The sequence below is a fragment of the Ixodes scapularis genome, unplaced genomic scaffold (assembly GCF_016920785.2).
Source record: "Ixodes scapularis isolate PalLabHiFi unplaced genomic scaffold, ASM1692078v2 ptg001986l_1___fragment_2___debris__unscaffolded, whole genome shotgun sequence".
In the NCBI taxonomy this organism is placed as follows: domain Eukaryota; kingdom Metazoa; phylum Arthropoda; class Arachnida; order Ixodida; family Ixodidae; genus Ixodes; species Ixodes scapularis.
Window position 1 is genome coordinate 82,692 of NW_024610224.1, and position 22,034 is coordinate 104,725.

Consider the following 22,034-nt stretch of genomic DNA (forward strand, 5'->3'; position numbering starts at 1 on the left):
ATGGGTCCAGTGCCAGGGATACCGATCAGCATCCATACATTACTGTAACCGACTAAATTTTCGCGAGGACCTCATTTTCGTGAATTTCGCGAATCGCCTTCAATTCGCAAAAAATATGTCCCGCAAACAATTCGGGCAATATGTGAACGCTACGAAAGATACACTCGATTCGCGAAAATTAGAACCCACGAATAATTTCCAATTTTTAGCTTTGGCCCGATTCGCAAAAAATTGAGCCCGCGAAAATTAAACCGTTTACAGTATATAGAATTTAGGAGGGCGAAGGTATAGCAGTATGAGTAACGCATACGCATGATGTCATGCATTCCAACCGGAAAAGTCTATACATACGACATGGGGAGCTAACGCAATCTAGAGGTGGAAAGAGGCCATCGTGATTGGGTCCTGTCTGCTCGGCCAACTAGGCAGCTTTGACTCAGCCACTCGCTGTGTGTGGACATGTTGCAAAGCCTGTTCCCACATGCATGTACGACGCTATGATGGCAATTTGTGCACCCACAAGGTTTAATAGTATGCAAGCACATATTAGTATGCTCATGGGTTTAGAAGGTGTATCCTCATTGCAGAATCGCTCGCGCAGCCGGATTACATATCAGTGCTTTGATCTTATAAAGCAGCTTTTATTCAAGTGCACAAGCCTTGAGCAGGCGACGGAAGGCAACTAAACAAGTATGCGGAACTTCACGTACAGCAAGTAGGGTGGCTGAGGTCAAGTTCATTTTTGCGAAGCAATACCACTGTGGGTCGCGACAACCTGTGCCCGCAAAACATCTTCAATGCCGAAACTTTTCGAGCTCATAAAATTAAAGCCCTTTTCAGTATTCAGCAGTCTGGGGCAGAAGCCATGCTATCAAGCGCACCAGCGACACGCCGGGGATCTTAATAGAGCAGCCGGCCAAGACCCAAGTGGTCGTGGATTGATCACTATTTGCTTCCGTCTACCGCTATACTTCGTTCAACAACCTTAAAAAGAACAGTAGTGGACACTGCGAGTCAGTTACACTCGTTTGGGGCAAGTCTAACACTGCGAGTTCGACTCAATTGCCCCAAATGTGTCTGAGAAACCAGATTCAACACTATCCTATTTATTGGGCATGTGACATAATTCAGGTCGGCGAATTTCGCTACACATATTGATTGTAATATTGCCTTATTACCATCATGCTTTTAATTTTAAGGAACACGAAACCAACATTACCAAGGAACTTCTGTGCACGCCCATCCTACGATTACATAAGAACTTCCGTGGTGTTGGATACGTGTTTCAACTTTTTCGTATTTAGCATTTCAAGTAGACATACTGACAACACGTTTTCTAAAATCGCTGGCATAATAAAGTATTGTCCTCCCCTTTTCCTTACCCTAGCCCCACCCTTCCCGCCCCCCTTATCGTGGTACACACGTGCATAATCGCGACTGCCTATGATGCACGCTCATCCGCTGTTGTCCCGCGAAATCCAGCGCGCCTTCGAGAAAATGAAAGACGCCACTACGTAAAATACCGAGCAAGCGCCCACTCAAACTTTGGAGAGAATCGCAAAAAAATGGGGGATGGGCGCTTTTCCGGTCATCAATTTTACATATAAATTTACTGTGTGCATTTTTTTCAGATCTTACAGATTTGGGAATGGGCGCTTACTGTGGAATGGGCGGACGCGCGGTATTACGGTGCGTCTATGATATCCATGAGTAAACAATAATCGATCACAGTTAGGACCAACTTACCCGAGTGCGGCAAGCACGAGAATGTGCACGGAAAAAGTCGGCGTGAATTATTTACAACAATGAGGCGCGCCACTACGTTAAGAAGAGCAAATGAAACACAAACCTCGCCGAACAACTGCAACACTACTGCCTTGTAGTAGGTCACACCATTAGGCAGCGCCTGATTCTTCAGATCAATGTCCGCGCACCATGCGATCTTGTACTGGCCGTGTTTTTTTACTTCTTCTGATTGCTTATTCCGAACAAAACCGATAGGTACCACCTCCACAATGTTATCATCGTAGTGGACAAGAATATACTTTGCCATTGCGTCGACCGCGGATCACCAAAGGCTGCTTCGGTATCACAGGTTGAAAGAAAAGCACGCCTGAGGAAAAATGGCGTTTTCTTTCTCCAGCTTGGCTTTGGATTCGAATTGGTACAGAGATGTATTGAATTGGTTTCGTTTTCAGAAGTTTCGTTTCTTTTACCGCAGTCTCACCAGTGGCCCAGCCAGAAACTTGTTTCGGTGGGTGTTTTGCTGACAGAGGGAAAAGGGCAAGTTGAAAAAGGAGGGCTAAGCGTACACGAGGTTAGTATATTTAGCTCACACATTTCTGCACATGCCAGAAATATAATGCATACGCAAAGTGTTTTTCTTTCCTTAGCTTTTGGTTCGGGCATGTGTGATATTTACCCGCTGTCAGCACCAACCAGGTTCCGTTGTAAGTCAGTGCCCTTCTCTGTCTGTCTTCTTCTACTTTGTCAGTGTCCCTGCTGTTATATTGCTTTAATCTACGAACTAGTACAATCATCAACGTTTCTGGAGTATGTTTTAGTCGTTTTAGTCAACCTCGTTGGTTTTAGTGGTTTTAGTACTATTTTATTGCTATACACGCCAATCCGCTCCGGGCCTGATGGTGTGACCGGGCGGCCATCTTGCTTGTAGACCATTCGCGGTTCTGCTAGCGTTACAGAGGCTGGCGGCAGCGTGCTCAAGACACTTTTCTTGCTCGTTCGTCGTCATTCGCCGAAGATTTTTAGGACCCTGTGTAAGGGTTGAGACCAGTGTTGTACGGAACGGCGTTCCAAGAAACGGCGTTCCTGGAACGCGTTCCTTTGAGGAGGAACCAAGGAACGCCGCCGTTCCACTTTGCATCGCTGGAACTGGAACGGGAACGCGTTACATTTTTACTGGAACGGAAAAAGGAACGGCGTTCCTTTTTTTTTAGTGGGGTCATTTTTATTCTATTTTTACGAGGGAAATTTTAAAAGTATAAAAGCTGTATCATTACAAAAATATTGTTTTTAAATCGTTTACGTTTTGGTTACTTATCTTAGGATTTATAGTGAGTGGTTTTCGCTTAGTAACAGTCGGTTGCTGGAAAATAAGTGGACATAATTTTTTTTTTGTTGTTTTCTTTGAGTGCCCGAGACTGTGGTACAAAAAGCAAAACGTTTAGTCCCACGAAAAGACACAAAGAGGGACGTTTCAAACTCAGCTACGTTAATTGCTTCCACGAATCCTCATACACCCAGAAATCTAAGGCCGACTACAGCCATTTCTGAACTTTTATAGAGAGACCTACAGTTACAGCAAAATCACAGGTTACGAGACGTCGAACGCACTTTTGTATCCCGAACATTGGTCACTTAAACGATACAGAAAATTAACCTTTATTCCTTCTCCCTTTTTCCCCCACCTTCAAACTGAACAACGAATCCAACCCTGACTTTCCAAAAGCATACCCCCTCCTTCACTTGTTCGTCTTGCGGAGAGCAACATCAAGAAGCAACTGTTGTTCAGTTCGAACAAGGGACTTTGTTAGATGGAAACGTGTCAGCTTGTTGCAAAACGCTCGTGCAATGTGGGGTAACCGTAGATTTGGCTTGTCTGAATCGTTCACCACAAACGTGGATCTGGTTAAAGGCTGAGATTTTTAAACCTGAATATATATATACAAATAAAACTTTGATTCCGCTTATTTTCTTCTCCTGGTGCCTTTCCGTCGCGACATATAAATTCGTATGTTCCCATTTGATGGGATAGATAAAAAAAGAAAACTTTGCTTGATCTAACCAAATATGGTAATTGGAAAAATACAAATGTAACGTATATGTACGAAACGTTCCATTTTTTAAATTGTAACGGGAACGAGTTCCTTTCTCGCAGATGGAACTTGTAACGGGAACGCGTTCCAAAATTCAGAAGGAACGAGGAACGAGCTTTCGTTCCTTTTCTTGAGGAACGTGTACAACACTGGTTGAGACTTGCCGTTGAAAACACGTAAACATTTTTATGAAAGCGCAGTGCAGCAGGAAAAAGCCACAACAGAAATAACGATTTTGTACTGCTAATTTGATTGCCATAAGCGTTTAGTAAACAAAACAAAGAAGAAAAAAAAACGCGCCGCTGATGCCGCTTCCTTGCCTCCCTCCCCCCCCCTTTTTCTTCCCCACTGGACACTGGATCAAGCTCGTTTCTGGACCGCGAGTGCCGCAGGTTACAAACACAGTAGTCAGAATAAAAGTAAAACGCTGCCCAGAGGTACATATGGCTTTGTGCGCATTGCACTCGCACAAGACATCCACACGGCGCCGAAATGAATCTTGATCGGTATCCAAGTGTGCGAAAGTATAGAGACGCAGCACTTCGGCGTGTAAAGGAAGCTTTGATCAGGTCGCGAGATTGGCGACACTTGCTTTCGACGAGTTGTGCCTTTACATACGGTTTCACGCACATCGCGCTCACAACACACATCCACACGGCGTTGATTTTTGATCGGTATCCAAGCTGGCCAAGGCACAGAGACGCAGCACTTGGGCATGCCAAGAAAGCTTTGATCCCGCCGCGAGACCGGCGAAACTTGCTTTCGACGAGTTGTGCCTTTTTTCTGCGGCACTTCGCTTTCGTAAAATTTCCTGCGTGTTCACACGGCAAGTCTTAACGGGTACACAGGGTCATGAAAAAACTTCTTTGGCGAATGACGACGAACGAGTAGAAATTGCGTTTGTAGCACGCTGCCGCCAGCCTCTGCAACGCTAGCGAAACCCCAAATCGTCTAAGAGCAAGATGGCCGTCCAGTGGCTTCACGGCTCTGGACCGGAGAAGCACGATCCAGCATTTCTCATAGAGATCAGTGGTGTGACCAGTACCCGGGCACTGCCATAGACCCAATGGAGTCGATTTCTGGGAAAACTGGACGCTCAGCAGCGGTTCCGTGGTCGGAGGCGCTTATTACCGCAACGAACCGAAGCCTCATTGCTCTACTAATAGATTGCGAAACTAAAATAAGCAGCGATAATTATGTTCATAAAATGAAGCGCTAACGTTTTATTAATTACTTTTGACGCCGTCGAGCTAGCTGGAGCGGCTTCCTAGCCGTTTGCGAATACGATCTCAAAATCCAACATGGCGCAGCCCTTCCGCCGTGCCCTGCCGCTGCTCCCTACCGCGGTACCGCCGGTACCGCGGTAGGTTTTGTTTGGAAATTACGGTCCGCGCGTACCATACCACGTGTTATGGCAAAGAATTGTAAGTTCTGCTTGCCTACCTTGTGTCCAGCAGTTGACAGTCCGTTACTTGTCGTCAGCGTCTTCCAGGGAATCAAAACAGATGCAGCATTTTTCGCACTTGTTGACGCATTTAGTCAGTCATTTGCATGACAAGGAAAAACAATTTACACTGTCACTTTATACAAGCGTTGCTATGCGGACAAAAATTAATAATGAGCGCAGTATCTACGTTAGCAAGAGGTGCTATAGTGAAGATACAATGTGCGACACTGTTAGCGCGAACATGACATAGCTTTTTCATTTTGAAAGGCGATCGGCGCGCACCAACTATTACTGCCTTAGTTCGCCAAGTGACTGCTTATAGTTTCGTAAACCTCAGACGCAACTATGGCGCGAGAATATCGGTCTTCGCGATTGAAAAACAATATTCATGTCTCGCTAACGGGGTCTATCGTTTCGGTCACGCCGCTATAAATGTCATATTTTCGGGGACTGATATGTGTCCCCATACAATTCGAACTCTTCACGTTCAATAAAGAAACCCAAAGTATGTACTATGGACAGCTAGCTTGGGAGCGAAATGGATAAGTACATGTTTTTTTTATATTTTTATTGTGGCCTCTGTAAAGACAAACGCAAAAAAAAAATGGCGGGAAATATATTAGTGAGGCGAAAAAAGAATGACGAGGGTAGAAAGTTGGGCGAGTTGGGGATTGATTAAAAAGCGCGACAGGACAACGGACACAGAAGGAGACACAGCACTGTGTCTGTGTCTCCTTCTGTGCCCGTTGTCCTGTCGCGCTTTTTAGTAAAGCTCTTCGGTTACGGAATTTTCCCAGAGCTGCACAATTGCCAGATATGACAATGGTGACTCAATGGTTACAAATTTCAGGGGTTTCCAGCCTGAATCACTTGCAGTTCTTTCCCTTTCCCAGTTGCAGATGACAAAAATAAACAACATACCACCTTCATTGTTCATTCTTTGTGACCTTGACAGTGATTCAAGATTATGGATGACCAACATTATGGAGAATTGTTTTGGAAACTGGAGATGTCCATATTAAAGAGAAAATACTGTAACAGCAAACAGAAATGTCTGTTTCCAAGACATGAAAACACAATAATCATAATTTCTGATATGTGTTACATGGAAGCAAACCCAGTACGAAGTAAATATGCAGCCTTGCCGGAGAATTGTATGCAACAGCCCTAGCCCTATTGGTGAGGCAGGCACGTAGCCAGGGGGGAGGCCCATTGTGCCTGGCCCTCCCCCCCCCCGAAATCTTCCATTTTGCTAGGACCTCTCCCCCCTCCCCCATACAGCATTTTGTCATAAGCGCCCCCCCCCCCCCCGAAACAAAATCCTAACTACGTGCCTGCGGTGAGGTATGTCTAAGAAGATATTTAAATGGTTATAGGTTGTGGAATCTCAAATACCAACTTGAACTTAAATTACGATGAAACATCAATTCTTCAACCTGTGTAATAAGGCGATAATGCAAAATTTTAGTTGGTCAGATATTGTCCACCAAAACTTGAGATCTTAAAGAGTGAAACTCTCTAAATACGCAGTTTGAATTCTAGCTGCCAAAGGTCCTGGAATCACTGGTTCAAAGCAACAGATATTTCCCCCCTCGCCCTCCCACCCTAAAAAGAAAACTGCCTAGAGGTTGTTGGCCACCAGCATTCTAACAACGTGTCTAAACAAAAGGGATGCTCAGAGGCTTCTGTTAGTCTATGATCTTGCTCCATAAAAATCGTGCAAAGAGCAACCTGCTGACGCAGTGGACAACATTGTCTCTCGAGGGTCTCAAGAAGCACAGCCAAAAGATTTAATGCCTAGTTGAAAGCTCGTGTCATTCTGACTGGTCCATGTAAATAAACAGTTAACACAATGAATTGCAATTCGGGCGAACTTATTCATTGCTTACTTACAGACTTAAACCAAAATCTTTCGAGACTTAATAATGTGTAGACCTAGCTCTCTGTAGACCACTTTGGTATTTCTCATTTATCTTGGCCTCTTGATGAGCTTCCGATACCTGTCGCTTGCACTGTCAAGTTGAACCACGAGTTGAACCAGGTTTTCTTGGTGTGGGCCACCGAGATCCTATGATACCCATGTGATGGGCCAGCCACTTCATTGCTCTTTCTAATTTTTGCTGTATGTGTGTTCTCTATCCTCCCAGGATCTGCACAGGACAATGTAAGAACACATTAGTTTGTCTCGTCACAACACATACACTTGCAGAAGAGAAACAGAGCTATGAAATATTGCAGAGGGCTGGTCCTACTATCCTTTTGTTTTTGTTGTAATTCTCTTTGCCCCAGCCACTCTCGTTTTACATTACAGTTGATCGTAGATAAGACTGCATAGATCACTACGGCAGAACCTAGCATGCTGAAGGTTACATATTCAGGAAGCTTGATAGGTTGGCCAACAATCAAGTGCACTTCACAAAAAAGTTACCACGGCCATACCTTTTGTCTATTGGGGTTCCCTGTCCCTGAGGCTTGTTGGAATGATTTTCATGCCTTGAGAATCTGTATGAATACACAAAAAGAAAAAAAATGCAAATGATGCTATTTTATGTGCAACAAACGAAAAAAAAAATGCCTAACGCGAGTTTTAATTGTTTTGAGGAGAGCGCGTTGGCAGGTGTAAAAACTTTCGAAAGAATTACACATGGAAGGACGGATAGCACATCTCGTGATCAAGCTCTGCTGTCTGCATTCCGCCTTTCTATGCGTAAATCCCCCGCAGGGGGCACCTGTGAAAGCAGGTGTTTGGAGAGTGGCGTCTTCACGGACCCCGAGCCATGCGGGTTCGCCGCACCCATGTATGGCTGTGCGTGGCTTTCCCGTGTCCGGGGAAAAGGGCATCCTGGTGGTTGAGCCGAGCCCGGGGTAGGTTTGGACCCTTCGGGGTCCCCCGGGTGAGGCAATACACCACTTCGGCCCCTGCTTCTCGTAGACGGGAGTCCTGGTAAGGCCCGGCCAGGATGACTCAGTCTAGTCGCCACTTCTACTATCCCCTCTCTACTTTCACCCTTGTCTTCTCCTCCTTTTCACTCTTCTCATTTCTCTTCTTTCCTTTTCAACTCCTTTGGCGGCAAGGGCTAACCTTGGGTGGCGGCAGACACCTTGTCCAAAACAACTCTTGGTTATAGAGACTGGGCAGCACTAATAGCGTAACGTCTTCAGCCAAGCCATTCTTGTTATGGAGCGTTACCTATTCCCTTGTTGGGCTCGGTGGTGGGCGGTGCACCACAGTTTCCGAAAACCCTCCCCTTTCATATGGGTTCCAAACTTAAACCTTTTGATCGGCCCCCCAAAAGGGGCCGCACCGAAGCACTGAACACGAAACAATCTTTTGTACTGGAAAAATTCCCGAAGTTCCTTGTTATGCACTCGAAAGGTGACAAGCCACTTGGCAAACTTTCTCCCTTTCTAGTCTCCAAAGTTCTTGAGGGTGTTATTGGCGCCAATTACAATGCAAAGAAGATGGGATCTGATGATCTCCTTTTCGAGGTCAACACAAAGCAGCAAAGTGATGCTCTCCTTAAACTGAACCTTGTCTCCGACTACAAAGTAAGCGTCAGTCCTCACCGCAAACTGAACAGTGTTCAAGGGGTCATTTCTGAGGATGACTTGCTTGACTCACCTGAGCCAGAGATAATTGAGGGCCTCTCTAGTCAAGGATTTATAGATGCACGACGAATCACTATCCGCCGTGATGGTGTGGAACGGAAGACAAAACATATCATTTTGACTTTCGATTCAACCACTCTGCCGCAGACTGTAAAGGCAGGTTACCTTCAATGCCGGGTCCGACCTTATGTGCCGAACCCTCAATGGTGCTTTAAGTGCCAGAGGTTCGGCCATGGGTCACGGAACTGTCGGGGAAGGGACACCTGTGCAAAGTGCTCCAGCAAGGAACACGTCGCAGATGTCTGCGATAATGAGCCTGATTGTGCGAACTGTAGTGGCAACCACCCGGCATACTCTCGATCTTGCCCTGTGTGGAAAGACGAGAAAGAAGTTCTTACATTAAAAGTTACCGAAAACATTACCTACACTGAGGCAAACAAGCATTTTGCTTTTGTATCGAAAGGGTCTTATGCCGAGGCCGTGCGCAGGGGACAAGCGCGGCCAGTAGTTTCGATGGGAACGCAGACGTCTCCGGACGACCTGCCCGCAGGGGGCACCTATGAACTGCAGGTGTTTGGAGAGTGGCGTCTCCACGGACCCCGAGCCATGCGGGTTCGCCCGCCCACGTCTGGCTGTGCGTGGCTTTCCCGTGTCTGGGGAAAAGGGAATCCTGGTGGTTGAGCCGAGCCCGGGGCAGGTTTGGACCCCTTGGGGCCCCCCGGGTGAGGCAATACGCTACTTCGGCCCCCGCTTCTCATAGACGGGAGTCCTGGTAAGGCCCAGCCAGGATGATTCAGTCTAGTCGCTATTTCTTCTACTATCCCCTCCGATCTCTCACTTTTACCTTTCCTGTTTTCTTTACTTCTCTCTCACTTATCTCACTCCTTTTTCACCCCTCTTTGGCGGGAAGGGCTAACCTTGGGTGGCAATGGACCTCTGTCTTGACCCACACTCGGGTATAGTTTCCCGGCAGCACTGTTAGCGTAACGTCTCCAGCCAAGCCCTTCTTGTTATGGTGCGTTACCTAACCCCTTGTTGGGCTCGGTGGTGGGCGGTGCACCGCGGATTCTGAACACTCTTTGCCCTCCTATGGCGCCCCACCCCTCTAAACCCCGTTCAGGGCAAGCCTTTAAAAGGCGTTGTCTTGAACCCAAGACCACTGACAAAGATCCTGAAATCGAAATATTTACAAAGTTTTTCATTGTTCATTCGCTCTATGAACATAAACCTGTTGCAAAGCTGTCGCCTTTTCTTGTTGCCAAGGTACTAAAAAACCTTTTTAGCCTCCGACAAGGCTAAAAAGCAGCAATCCGGAGACCTCTTAGTGGAGGTAACCACCAAAAAACAAAGTGAAGCGATCCTGAAGTTGACTAGTTTTCTTGATGTCAAAGTGTCAGTTAGCCCTCACCGCACGCTCAACACCATCCGTGGGGTCCTCTCCGAAGACGACTTCTTGCACACTAGTGAGGAAGAACTCCTCGAGGGACTCCAAGGTGTTGGTGTTGTTGCTGTTAAGCGCATTATATTCCGAAAAAAGGGTGAGGAAATCCCTTCCAAACACGTCATTCCTACATTTGAATGACACACACTGCCAGAAACCATCAAGGCAGGATACCTTAATTGCCACATCCGCCCCTATGTCCCCAACCCCCAGCGGTGCTTCCGTTGCCAGCGCTTTGGCCACGGATCGCGCAGCTGTCGAGGGAGAGAGACTTGCGCAAAGTGTGGCAGCCACGACCATCTAGCCGACATCTGTGAAAATGCCATTTCCTGCGCCAACTGCAAGGGTCCTCACCCTGCCTACCCTCGCTCTTGTCCCTTGTGGCGACAAGAGAAAGAAATCCTTACTCTGAGAGCCAAAGAAAACATATTGTATCCCGAGGCAAAACAAAGATTCTCTTTTCTTTCTAAAGGCACATACTCCGACGCGGTGCGCAGGGGCCCTCCACCGCGAACGGAATCGAAGGCCACCCAGGTCTCGCCTGAAGCCCTGGCAGTGGCCCTTCGGGCCCCCACCCCCCCGCAGGGGCAGCAGCTCTCCCCACCTTCAGGAGGGAGCACGCTAGCTGCCCTCAAGTCTAAGGACAGGCAGGCAATGCCATTGCCAGTCCTTACTTCGACGCCTTCCCCCGGGGAGAAGGGGCAACACTCTCGGCCCAACTCACTGGAGAGGGCCTCCTCCAAAGAGCGGCACAACTCCCGTGCTGCTCCCCTAGTACCCAAGGGGTCGGAGCAGGCAGAGTTGAAAGACGCTCTGCCCAGCACCTCCGCTGCCTCCTCGGCTGGTCGCGGCCGGGGCCTGGCTCCCCGTGATCCAAGTCGAAAGAAAACGCTGGCCAACACCAGCGACACAACTCAAGAGGCAGACGTGTCCATGGAGTTAGACGATTCAGCTACTCCTGCTTCTGACCCGGATAGTATGGAGTGGCAGACGCAGACCCGTGCAGGGAAGAATAAAAAACCGGTTACTGCGCCGAAGTAATCCAAGTGGTCTCTCTCCTGAGTTTTAACCTTTTAACTACCGAATTTTATTAATTTATATTTTCCGATATATACAAATTTTATAAATGACAAAAGTAAATTTTATGCAATGGAACTGTCGCGGACTTTTAAGAAATATTGATGATGTAAATCATTTCATGGATGAGCTTCGGCCGATAGCTTTTGCTCTTCAGGAAACTCATCTTCATGACCGCTCTCCTCATATTTTAAGACGTCACCGGGTCTTCAGATAAGACCGTCTTAGTGACACTCCCTCTGGTGGCGTGGCAGTGGTTGTACAGGGTGGGGTTGCCTGCTCTGAGGTCCTACTCTGCACACCACTTGAAGCTGTGGCAGTGCACCTTCTTTTAGACCGCCTCATAACTGTAGTATCACTTTATTTACCACCTAACACTCCATTAAATCTTAGTGAATTGCAGGGCCTTGTAGGTCAACTCCCACAACCCTTTATGATTCTAGGCGATTTTAATGTTCATCACCCCCTATGGGGTAGTATTCGTCAAGACACTCGTGGAGGTGTAGTTGAACGTTTTTTATTAGCATCTGGGCTATGCCTTCTTAATGGGAGAGAGCCAACATTTTTCAGTGCAGCTCACACCACATTTACGTCCATAGATTTGTCGATCTCATCCCCCTCATTGTTTCCTTGCTTTACATGGAATGTTCTCACAACCCTTTTGGCAGTGATCACTTTCCGATTGTTTTAGAGAGCGTTGTTCAGCTGCCCTTACTTTTGAAACGTATCCCTAGGTGAAAGTTAGATAAAGCTGACTGGTCACTTTTTGGGTTACATTCCACCTTGGACCCTTTTCTGCTTTCTTCTATGTCACCTGAAGATGCTACACTGTATATTACTGAGCAGATACTAAATGCTGCTGAGGTGTCTATTCCATGAACCTCTGGTAATGTGCCAAAAAAATGCAAACCATGGTGGAACAAGGAGTGTGCCACAACCTTAGCGGATCAAAACAGGGCTTGGGGCAAACTTCGCAGATACCCCACATCATGTAATCTCGCAGAGTTCAGGGAGCGGAAAGCTAAAGCTCGTTGGACCAGGAAGCAGTCGAAATGGAAATCCTGGATTGAGTATCTTTCTTCTATAAATAGTTTTGTGCCTGCCAAGGAGGTTTGGGATAGATACAGGAAAATAAATGGAGATTATAGGTGCTTTGCAATCCCTACTTTTGATGCCCCTTCCTCATCTTCAGTTGACATCCGCAACATCCTTGGTGAACATTTTTATAACACATCCAGCTCGGCAAACTACAGTGATTCGTTCAGTAGATTTAAATCTCGTGCAGAGCGACAAAACATCTCCATATCTGGAGGAGACTCTGAGCCTTATAACCAGCCTTTTACATTGTGTGAACTTGAAATGGCACTTGACATAACGAGGGTTTCTGCTCCAGGGCCCGACGCATTTCATTATGAAATGCTTCGTCGCCTTTCTCCTGAGTCCCTGAAAAGTCTTCCCTTGTTCTTCAATTTATTGTGGCAAAAAGCCTGCTTTCCCCATGCCTGGAAGCATGCACATGTAATCCCGCTCCTAAAGCCACAGAAAGACCCCTCACTACCATCAAGTTACCGTCCCATTGCTCTGACGAGCTGTGTCGGGAAAACATTTGAAAGACTTATAAACAGGCGGTTAGTATACATATTAGAAAGCCAAAAGGTCCTTGACAAAAATCAGTGCGGGTTTCGCCGAGGTCGATCTACTCTCGATAATTTGGTTCGCCTGGAAACCGTTATACGCGAGGCATTTGTGAACAAGCAGCACTGTGTTGCAGTGTTTTTTGACTTAGACAAGGCGTATGATACCACTTGGAGATATGGTATCCTGAAAGACTTGTATGCTTGTAATATCCGTGGTAGGATGTTGCAATGCATTAAGAACTTTCTAACAAACAGAACCTTTCAAGTCCGACTTGGCAGCACCTTGTCTAAACCTTTTGTTCAAGAAAACGGAGTCCCACAGGGAGGCATTTTGAGCGTCACTTTGTTTGTACTGAAAATGAATTCTCTCGCACGAATGCTACCTCGATCCATTTCCTACTCTCTTTATGCTGACGATGTACAGATCTCCTCATCTTCTTGCAATCTTTCTAGTTGTGAGCGGCAGTTGCAACTGGCTATAAACAAACTTTGTAAGTGGGCAGATGAAAATGGTTTCAAGTTCTCCGTTGCAAAGACAGTCTGTGTGCCTTTTTCTTTACGTCGCGGGCTTTCCTTAGACCCAGCTTTGGAACTAAACGGTACTCTGATCCCTGTTAGGAAGGAGCACAGGTTTCTTGGTGTCATATTTGGCAAAAAACTTACCTTCATTCCCCACCTGAAATTTCTCAAGGAAATTTGCCTTCGTTCCACACACCTTCTGAAAGTTTTGGCTCATAAATCATGGGGGTCGGATCGGAAATGTTTGTTGCATTGTACACCGCGCTTGTGCGATCTCGTCTTGATTATGGTGCCGTGGTGTACGGATCAGCTCGCCCATCTGCTCTCAAGATGTTGGATCCTGTACATCATCTTCGCTTGCGTTTGGCAACAGGTGCTTTTCGGACATCGCCTGTACTTAGTTTGTATGCGGAATCAAATGAAATGTCGCTGTGTAAAAGACGTCAATACCTCAGCCTAACCTACGCGTCTAGGATCCTAGCAAACCCTGATCACACAACGTATCATTCCGTACAAAGATCTCAATTCCACCGTCTCTTTGAAAATAAGCCAAGCATCGTCAGACCCTTGAGTTTTCGTATAGAGCAATTTTGTTCCTCACTTCAACTTCATCTGGACGAACTTAACCTAATTCAGAACACAGTCTGCGTGGCGCCCTGGAATGTGGTGCGTGTTTTTTGTGACTGGACTTTCACTAAGTTTAATAAGAATAGCATATCAGCTCTTGTGATTCAGCAGGAATTCCTTGACCTAGAAGAGAAATATAAAGATTATGCTCACTTTTACACGGACGGTGCCAAGACTTCATCATTTGTCGGGTGCGCCGTGCATTCAAGTCGTTTTGTAAAAATTAAACGTCTAGAAGAATTTGCGAGTATATTTACTGCTCAAGTCTATGCTGTGTCTTTTGCATTGGATTATATTCTGAAGACTAAAACTAGACGCGCCGTAATATTTGCCCCACAGGGGGCACCTGTGAAAGCAGGTGTTTGGAGAGTGGCGTCTCCACGGACCCCGAGCTCCGCAGGGGGCGCCTGCACCTTAGGTGCTAGGTGCTTGGTGAGTAGCGTCACCACGGACCCCAGCCACTTTGGCGACACCACAGACCCTGAGTAAAAAGTGGCTAAGACCCACCCACGTCTGGCTGTGCGTGGCGAGCCCGTGTCCAGGGAAAAGGGCATCCTGGTGGTTGAGCTGAGCCCGGGGTAGGTTTGGAGAACTTTGGACCCTTCGGGGCCCCCCGGGCGAGGCAACACACCACTTTGGCCCCTGCTTCCTGTAGACGGGTGTCCTGGCTTGGCCCGACCAGGATGATTCAGTCAGTCGCCACATCTTCTACTATCCCCTCTTATCTTTCTCTTTTCTCTGCTCTTCTTTCTTTCATATTCACCATCTTTGGCGGCAAGGGCTAACCTTGGGTGGCGATAGACCCCTTGTCTAGACCCGCACTAGGTTATAGTGTCTTGGTAGCACTGATAGCGTAATGTCGTCAGCAAAACCTTTATTGCTATGGCGCATTACCTATCCCCATGTTGGGCTCTGTGGTGGGTGGTGCGCTACAGACGCCGAACGCCTCCCCATTTATTATGGGTTCCAAACACAACCAAGAACCTGATCGGGCCCTGAAAAGGGCCCGCACCGAAGTCCTTTACCATCCCGCAAAGTCCCCTGAGCTTTTTAAATTTCCGAAGTTTCTTGTCCTCCATTCTGAGGCGGAAAAGCCACTTGCCAAGCTTTCTCCCTTCCTTGTTTCTAAAGTCCTTGAAGGTGTCATTGGTACGACGAACTTCAATGCCAAAAAGATGGCGTCGGGCGACCTTCTGGTCGAGATAAACACAAAACAACAAAGTGACGCTCTTCTCGCCTTGAACTCCGTTTCAGATTACAAGGTTACCGTGACTCCATACCGCAAGCTGAACACCATTCAGGGAGTCATCTCTGAGAATGACTTGCTCGAAACATCTGAGGAAGAGCTCGTTGAGGGCCTCGCCAGCCAAGGGGTTGTAGGTGCACGCCGCATCACCCTCCGCCGAGATGGTGTCGAACGAAAAACAAGACATATTATCTTGACATTCGATTCAGCGGTTCGGCCATGGTTCGAGGAACTGTCGAGGAAGAGACACCTGTGCGAAGTGCTCCAGCAAGGAGCACGCCACAGATGCGTGCGATAATGAGCCTCATTGTGCAAACTGCAATGGCAACCACCCGGCATACTCCCGATCATGTCCTATGTGGAAAGATGAGAAAGAAGTCCTTAAACTAAAAGTTACTGAAAACATCAGCTACGTGGAGGCAAAGAAGCATTTTGCCTTTGTCTCAAAAGGCTCTTATGCCGAGGCCGTGCGCAGGGGACCAGCGCGGCCAATGGTTTCGATGGGAACGCAGACGTCTCCGGACGACCTGCATCTCCCATCACGGTCCCCCTCCAAACCCCCGGGAGCGGTGCCAGGGGCACCGCCCCCGAACCGCAAGGTGAATGCTGCCTTGCCAGCATCCACCCCAGAACAGGGGACGACGTCTCCTGCTCAACCGGCCGCTTCGACCTCTCGGGGCCGGGGCCTACCTCCCCACACCTCTGCTCCCCAGAGGAAGCCTGGGGAGGTGCCAAGGCAGTCGACCTCCAGGGTCCAGCTGCCGGCAGCTGCAGACGAGCCCATGGACGAGGGTGGGTCGAGATCTGATGAGGAGGCTCTCCTCTCAAGATCAGAGTCCACCCCTTCTGCCTCCGGTGACTCTAATCGGAAGCAGAATCCCTCTAAAAAACAAAGTGCACCGCGTGTGAAATTAGATTTTAAACCCTAAGGAACATAGCTTTTTAATATAATTTTTATGTTATACTTATTGTGTTTTAAATGGTTAAAAATATAGGGATTATGCAGTGGAACTGTCGCGGCCTTCTACGTAACATAGATGACATCAATTTATTTTTTGATGAGCTCCGCCCTGTTGCTATTTGCCTACAGGAGACTTACCTAACTGACTCGCACACAAAGGTTTTGCGTCATCATCAAGTTTTTAGAAAGGACCGCCATTCCTCAAGCCCTTCGGGTGGTGTAGCAGTGGTGGTTCAGAGTGGAGTGGCATGTGCCAAAGTTCCATTACAAACTTCACTTGAGGCAGTTGCAGTTCGCATCCTTCTTGACCGCCTCATCACTCTAGTGTCACTCTACTTACCACCTAATGTTCCGCTTCATCTTCACGAACTCCAAGCACTCATCAACCAACTCCCCAAACCTTTTTTAATCCTTGGTGATTTTAATGCCCACCATCCTTTGTGGGGAAGCTCTCGTCAGGACTCCCGAGGTGGAGTTGTTGAACGACTTTTATTATCAACTGGAATCTGCTTACTGAATAAGAAAAAACCTACATTTTTTAGTGCTGCCCACAACACTTTTACATCAATCGACCTATCACTATCATCACCATCTCTACTTCCATGCTTTTCATGGAACGTTTTAGACAACCCTTTTGGCAGCGACCATCTACCCATAATTTTAGAGAGAGTTTTACCAATTTTATCGATACCAACTCGACTCCCGCGATGGAAGTTGGAAAAGACCGACTGGGCTATTTTTGGTTTAGAAGCAGCACTTGATCCCTCCTTGTTTCTTCATATGACTCCCGAGGATGCGACGCTTTACGTTACAGAATGCATTATAAATGCTGCTTCCACTTCAATTCCACAGACTTCAGGAAATCTTCCCCGGAGGTGCAAGCCCTGGTGGAATGAGGAATGTACTTCCACTCGGAAAAGCCAGAACAAGGCGTGGGGAACTTTTCGGCGATATCCAACTTTCCTTAACTTGATCGAGTTTAGGAAAAAAAAGAGCACAAGCTCGATGGACGCGAAAACGGGCAAAGTGGGCTTCTTGGACAAAGTATGTTTCATCCTTAAATAGTTTTGTCACGGCTAAAGAAGTATGGGATCGTCTCAAAAAAGTTCGCGGGCAGTACCATGCTTTCAGGATTCCACTTTTTCCTTCGATGTCGGCATCTCTAACAGGGCAAGCAGACTTCCTCGCAGAACATTTTCAGCGTGTTTGTAGCTCTTCCAATTACAGTACGGAGTTTGTAAAGTTCCGATCTACCGCTGAAAAACAGAAATTCACTATGTCAGGCTTTAACTCTGTTGCATACAACAAACCATTCACAATGTGTGAACTCGAAGTTGCTCTCAGCTTAAAAAAGCAGTCTGCACCTGGGCCAGACAGAGTTCACTACGAGATGCTCAAACACCTCTCTCATGAATCCTTGTACCACCTGCTATCCTTTTTCAATTACCTTTGGGAAGCTGCTGCTTTTCCGCATACTTGGAGATGTGCCCACGTTATACCTTTGCTGAAGCCTGGAAAAGATCCCTCTCTAGCTACAAGCTACCGCCCCATAGCACTTACAAGCTGCTTGGGGAAAACTTGTGAAAGGCTTATAAATCGCCGCCTTATGTTTTTTTTTTTTGGAGGAGAAAAACTTTTTCGATACTAACCAGTGTGGCTTTCGCGCTGGACGGTCGACTATGGACCATCTGGTCCGACTTGAGACCGTCATACGCGAGGCCTTTGTTCACCGGCAGCATTGTGTGTCCGTGTTTTTTTATTTAGAGAAGGCATACGACACTACATGGAGGTATGGTATCCTTCGAGATCTGTACAACTGTGGAGTGCGTGGCCGTATGCTCCGTTGCTTACAGAACTATTTAAGTGAACGTACATTTCAAGTTCGATTAGGCTCGACTTTATCCAGTATCTTCTTACAAGAAAATGGTGTTCCCCAGGGCGGAGTTTTAAGTGCCACTTTATTTGCAGTTAAGATAAACAGTCTAGCTCAAGTTATACCGTCATCCATTTCTTACTCTCTTTACGTGGACGATGTGCAAATATCTTTTTCGTCTTGCAACCTCTCTAGTTGTGAACGGCAATTGCAGCTCATGATAAATAGGATGAGCAGGTGGGCAAATGAAAATGGTTTTAAATTCTCCCCAGAGAAAACTGTGTGTGTGCCCTTCTCCCTGCGACGAGGTCTATCTTTGGATCCATTCTTACAATTGAATAACACAGAAATATCGGTGAAGCACGAACATAAATTTTTAGGCATGATCTTTGGTAAAAAGCTTACATTTAAGTCTCATTTAAAGGAAATAAAGCAGAAGTGCTTGCAATCCTTAAGGTGCTGTCACATGTATCTTGGGGGTCTGACAGGCGATGCCTCCTACGGTTGTACAATGCTTTAGTTCGGTCACGCCTGGATTATGGAGCGATCGTTTATGGTTCAGCACGACCTTCCACACTAAGGATGTTGGATCCGGTTCATCACCTTGGGCTCCGGCTTGCCACTGGGGCATTTCGCACATCACCTGTATTAAGCTTGTATGTGGACACACATCAAATGTCTCTTGGAAAACGGCGACAGTACTTGAGCCTGTGTTATTATTACAAAGTCCTCTCGGATCCCAAAAATCCTGCTTATAGTATGTTACACACCCCTCAGTTCTGTAAATTGTTTGAAAACAAGCCAACAATTGTGCGCCCCCTAGGCTTTCGAGTTCAAAGTATCTGTAACCCTCTCAACCTCCCTGTCCCTTCCACAAGTGGCGTTAACTTGCTAAAATCTATAGAGAGAATTGCCCCTTGGAACGAGCTCCCCGTATGTTGTGACTGGTCTCTCACCAAATACAGTAAGAAGACCGTTGCTCCACAGTTTCTTCAGAAAGAGTTTATATCTTTACAAGAAAGGATATCTAGAGGTTGCCACGAGTACTATACCGACGGGTCGAAATCTTTAAGTCACGTTGGTTGTGCAGTTTATTCTAGTAACTTTGAAAGAGCTGTACAGCTTGACTCAATGGCAAGCATCTTCACCGCAGAGCTCTATGGTATTTTATTAGCCATTGAGCATATTCTGGACAACAATGTATTGAACGCAGTCATTTTTGTCGATTCGCAAAGTGTCTTATCTGCTATTTCTTCCAGAGTTTCTAAAAGAATATACTTACACAACATGTTCGTATTAAAGTAAACAGAGCTCTTCGCCTTGGATGCACTATCAAATTTTGCTGGGTACCGAGTCACGTAGGAATCGCAGGAAATGAGAATGCAGATCGCCTGGCTGCATCCACCACAGACTTAATAGTATCTTTTGGCCTGCCCTACCAGGATTTTAAACCACTTCTAAAGAAATCTCTTTTAAAGACTTGGCAGCTGGAATGGGACACTGAAACCAACAACAAGCTCCACGTGATTAAACCCATGATAGGCATCTGGGAAAGTTCATTCCACAAGAACCGCCACCTTGAGGTTCTGCTTTGCCGCTTGAGAATTGGCCATTCACGTTTGACACATACATACCTTCTAAGTGGCGAAGATGTTGCAGTTTGTGCCCATTGTGGGGAATTACTTACAGTTTTACACATTCTATGGGAATGTAGGTTTTATCATCAACTGCGCATATCATGTTTTCCTGAACTCTTTAGAAACCATCTTCCCTTTCATCCTATGTTTTTACTTGGAGACAATGCCTTAGTACCACTCGGACGAGTTTTTGATTTTATTAACAAAACTGGATATCTACACCAGTTATAAAAAGTTTCTCTAGCCTAGCATCTGTTTCATTCGATCTTTAAAACATTTTGTTTGGCGCATTATGGCCACCGTTGCCGCTGCGCCATTAAAATCTTAATCCTAATCCGTAATATTTGTGGACTCTCAAAGTGCCATTACTGCAATATGCTCTCTAAAAGCCAATAAGAATACGCTTGTGGAACAGGTGCGAAATAAACTTAACGGAGCTTTACGTAAAGATCACAATATAAAATTCTGCTGGGTTCCGAGTCATGTGGGAATAAAGGGTAATGAGGAGGCAGACAGGCTCGCAGCATCTTCAGGTAACTGCTCTAAATATCAAGCTAGCTTGCCCTATCAGGATATCAAGTCATTAATTAAGTCGTCATTTTTTAGTTTGTGGCAGACAGAGTGGGTCATGGAGACTAATAACAAGCTCCATGTAAGCAAACCAGTCCTTGGGTGTTGGGAAAGCTCCTCACTTAAGAACCGCTTTCACGAAGTTGTATTGTGCCGGCTTCGAATCGGGCACTCCTTCCTTACACACAGATATCTCTTTTGTGGGGAGGATCCACCAGTTTGTGAGCACTGTGGAGACAATCATACTATTCTTCATATTTTGTGGATCTGCTCGGAATTCGACACTGAACGACGCACTCATTTTCCAGTTTTTTAGATTTTGTATTCCAATTCATCCCGCTCTTTTGCTGGGAAAGCACCCTCTCGTTCCTCTTGATCGAGTTTTATCATATATTACTAGTACTGGCCTTATACACCATATCTAGTCCCAGTTGTTTCCAGGATCGCCTTTTTGTAATGAGGTAACCATAGGAGTTTCATTAATTAATTTAGTCTGGCGCAGTATGGCCTCCGTTGCTGTTGCGCCAAAAAAAACCCGCAAACAACAACAAAAATCCGGACGACCTGCATCTCCCGTCACGGTCCCCCTCTAAACCCCCGAGAGCGGCGCCAGTGGCACCGCCTCCTAACCGCAAGGTGAATGCTGCTTTGCCAGCATCCACCCCAGAACAGGGGACGACGTCTCCTGCTCAACCGGCTGCTTCGACCTCTCGGGGTCGGGGCCTACCTCCCCACACCTCTGCTCCTCAGAGGAAGCCTGGGGAAGTGCCAAAGCAGTCGACCTCCAAGGGCCAGCTGCCAGCAACTGCAGACGAGCCCATGGACGAGGGTGGGTCGAGATCTGATGAGGAGGCTCTCCTCTCAAGATGAGAGTCCACCCCCCTCTGCCTCCGGTGACTCTAATCGGAGGCAGAATAACCCCCCCAAAAAACAAAGTGCACCGTGTGTGAAAATAGATTTTAAACCGTAAGGAATATAGCTTCTTAATATAATTTGTATGTTATACTTATTTTGTTTTAAATGGTTAAAAATATAGGTATAATGCAGTGGAACTGCCGCGGTCTTGTTCGTAATATTGATGATGTCAACTTTTTTCTCGATGAGCTCCAGCCTGTTGCCATCTGTTTACAGGAGACTCATCTTAATGAAACACATACACAGGTACTACGGCGACATCAGGTTTTTAGAAAAGACCGTGTTTCTTGTAACATCTCTTCTGGTGCAGTAGCTGTGGTTGTGCAGAGTGGTATTGCCTGTGCGCCTGTCCCTCTCGCAACCCCCTTAGAGGCAGTAGCAGTTCGTGCTCTGCTTGACAGCCTAATTACTATTGTTTCGCTTTACCTTCCACCAAACTTTCCAGTGCATTTACATGACCTGCAAGGGCTTGTGGGCCAACTGCCACAGCCTTTTTTAATCTTAGGAGATTTTAATGCACACCACCCCATATGGGGCAGTGCTCGTCAAGACTCTCGTGGCGGTGTCATAGAATGTTTTTTACTGTCATCTGGCCTTTGCCTTTTAAACAAGGTGCTTGCACCTTGTTTAAAAGGTGCG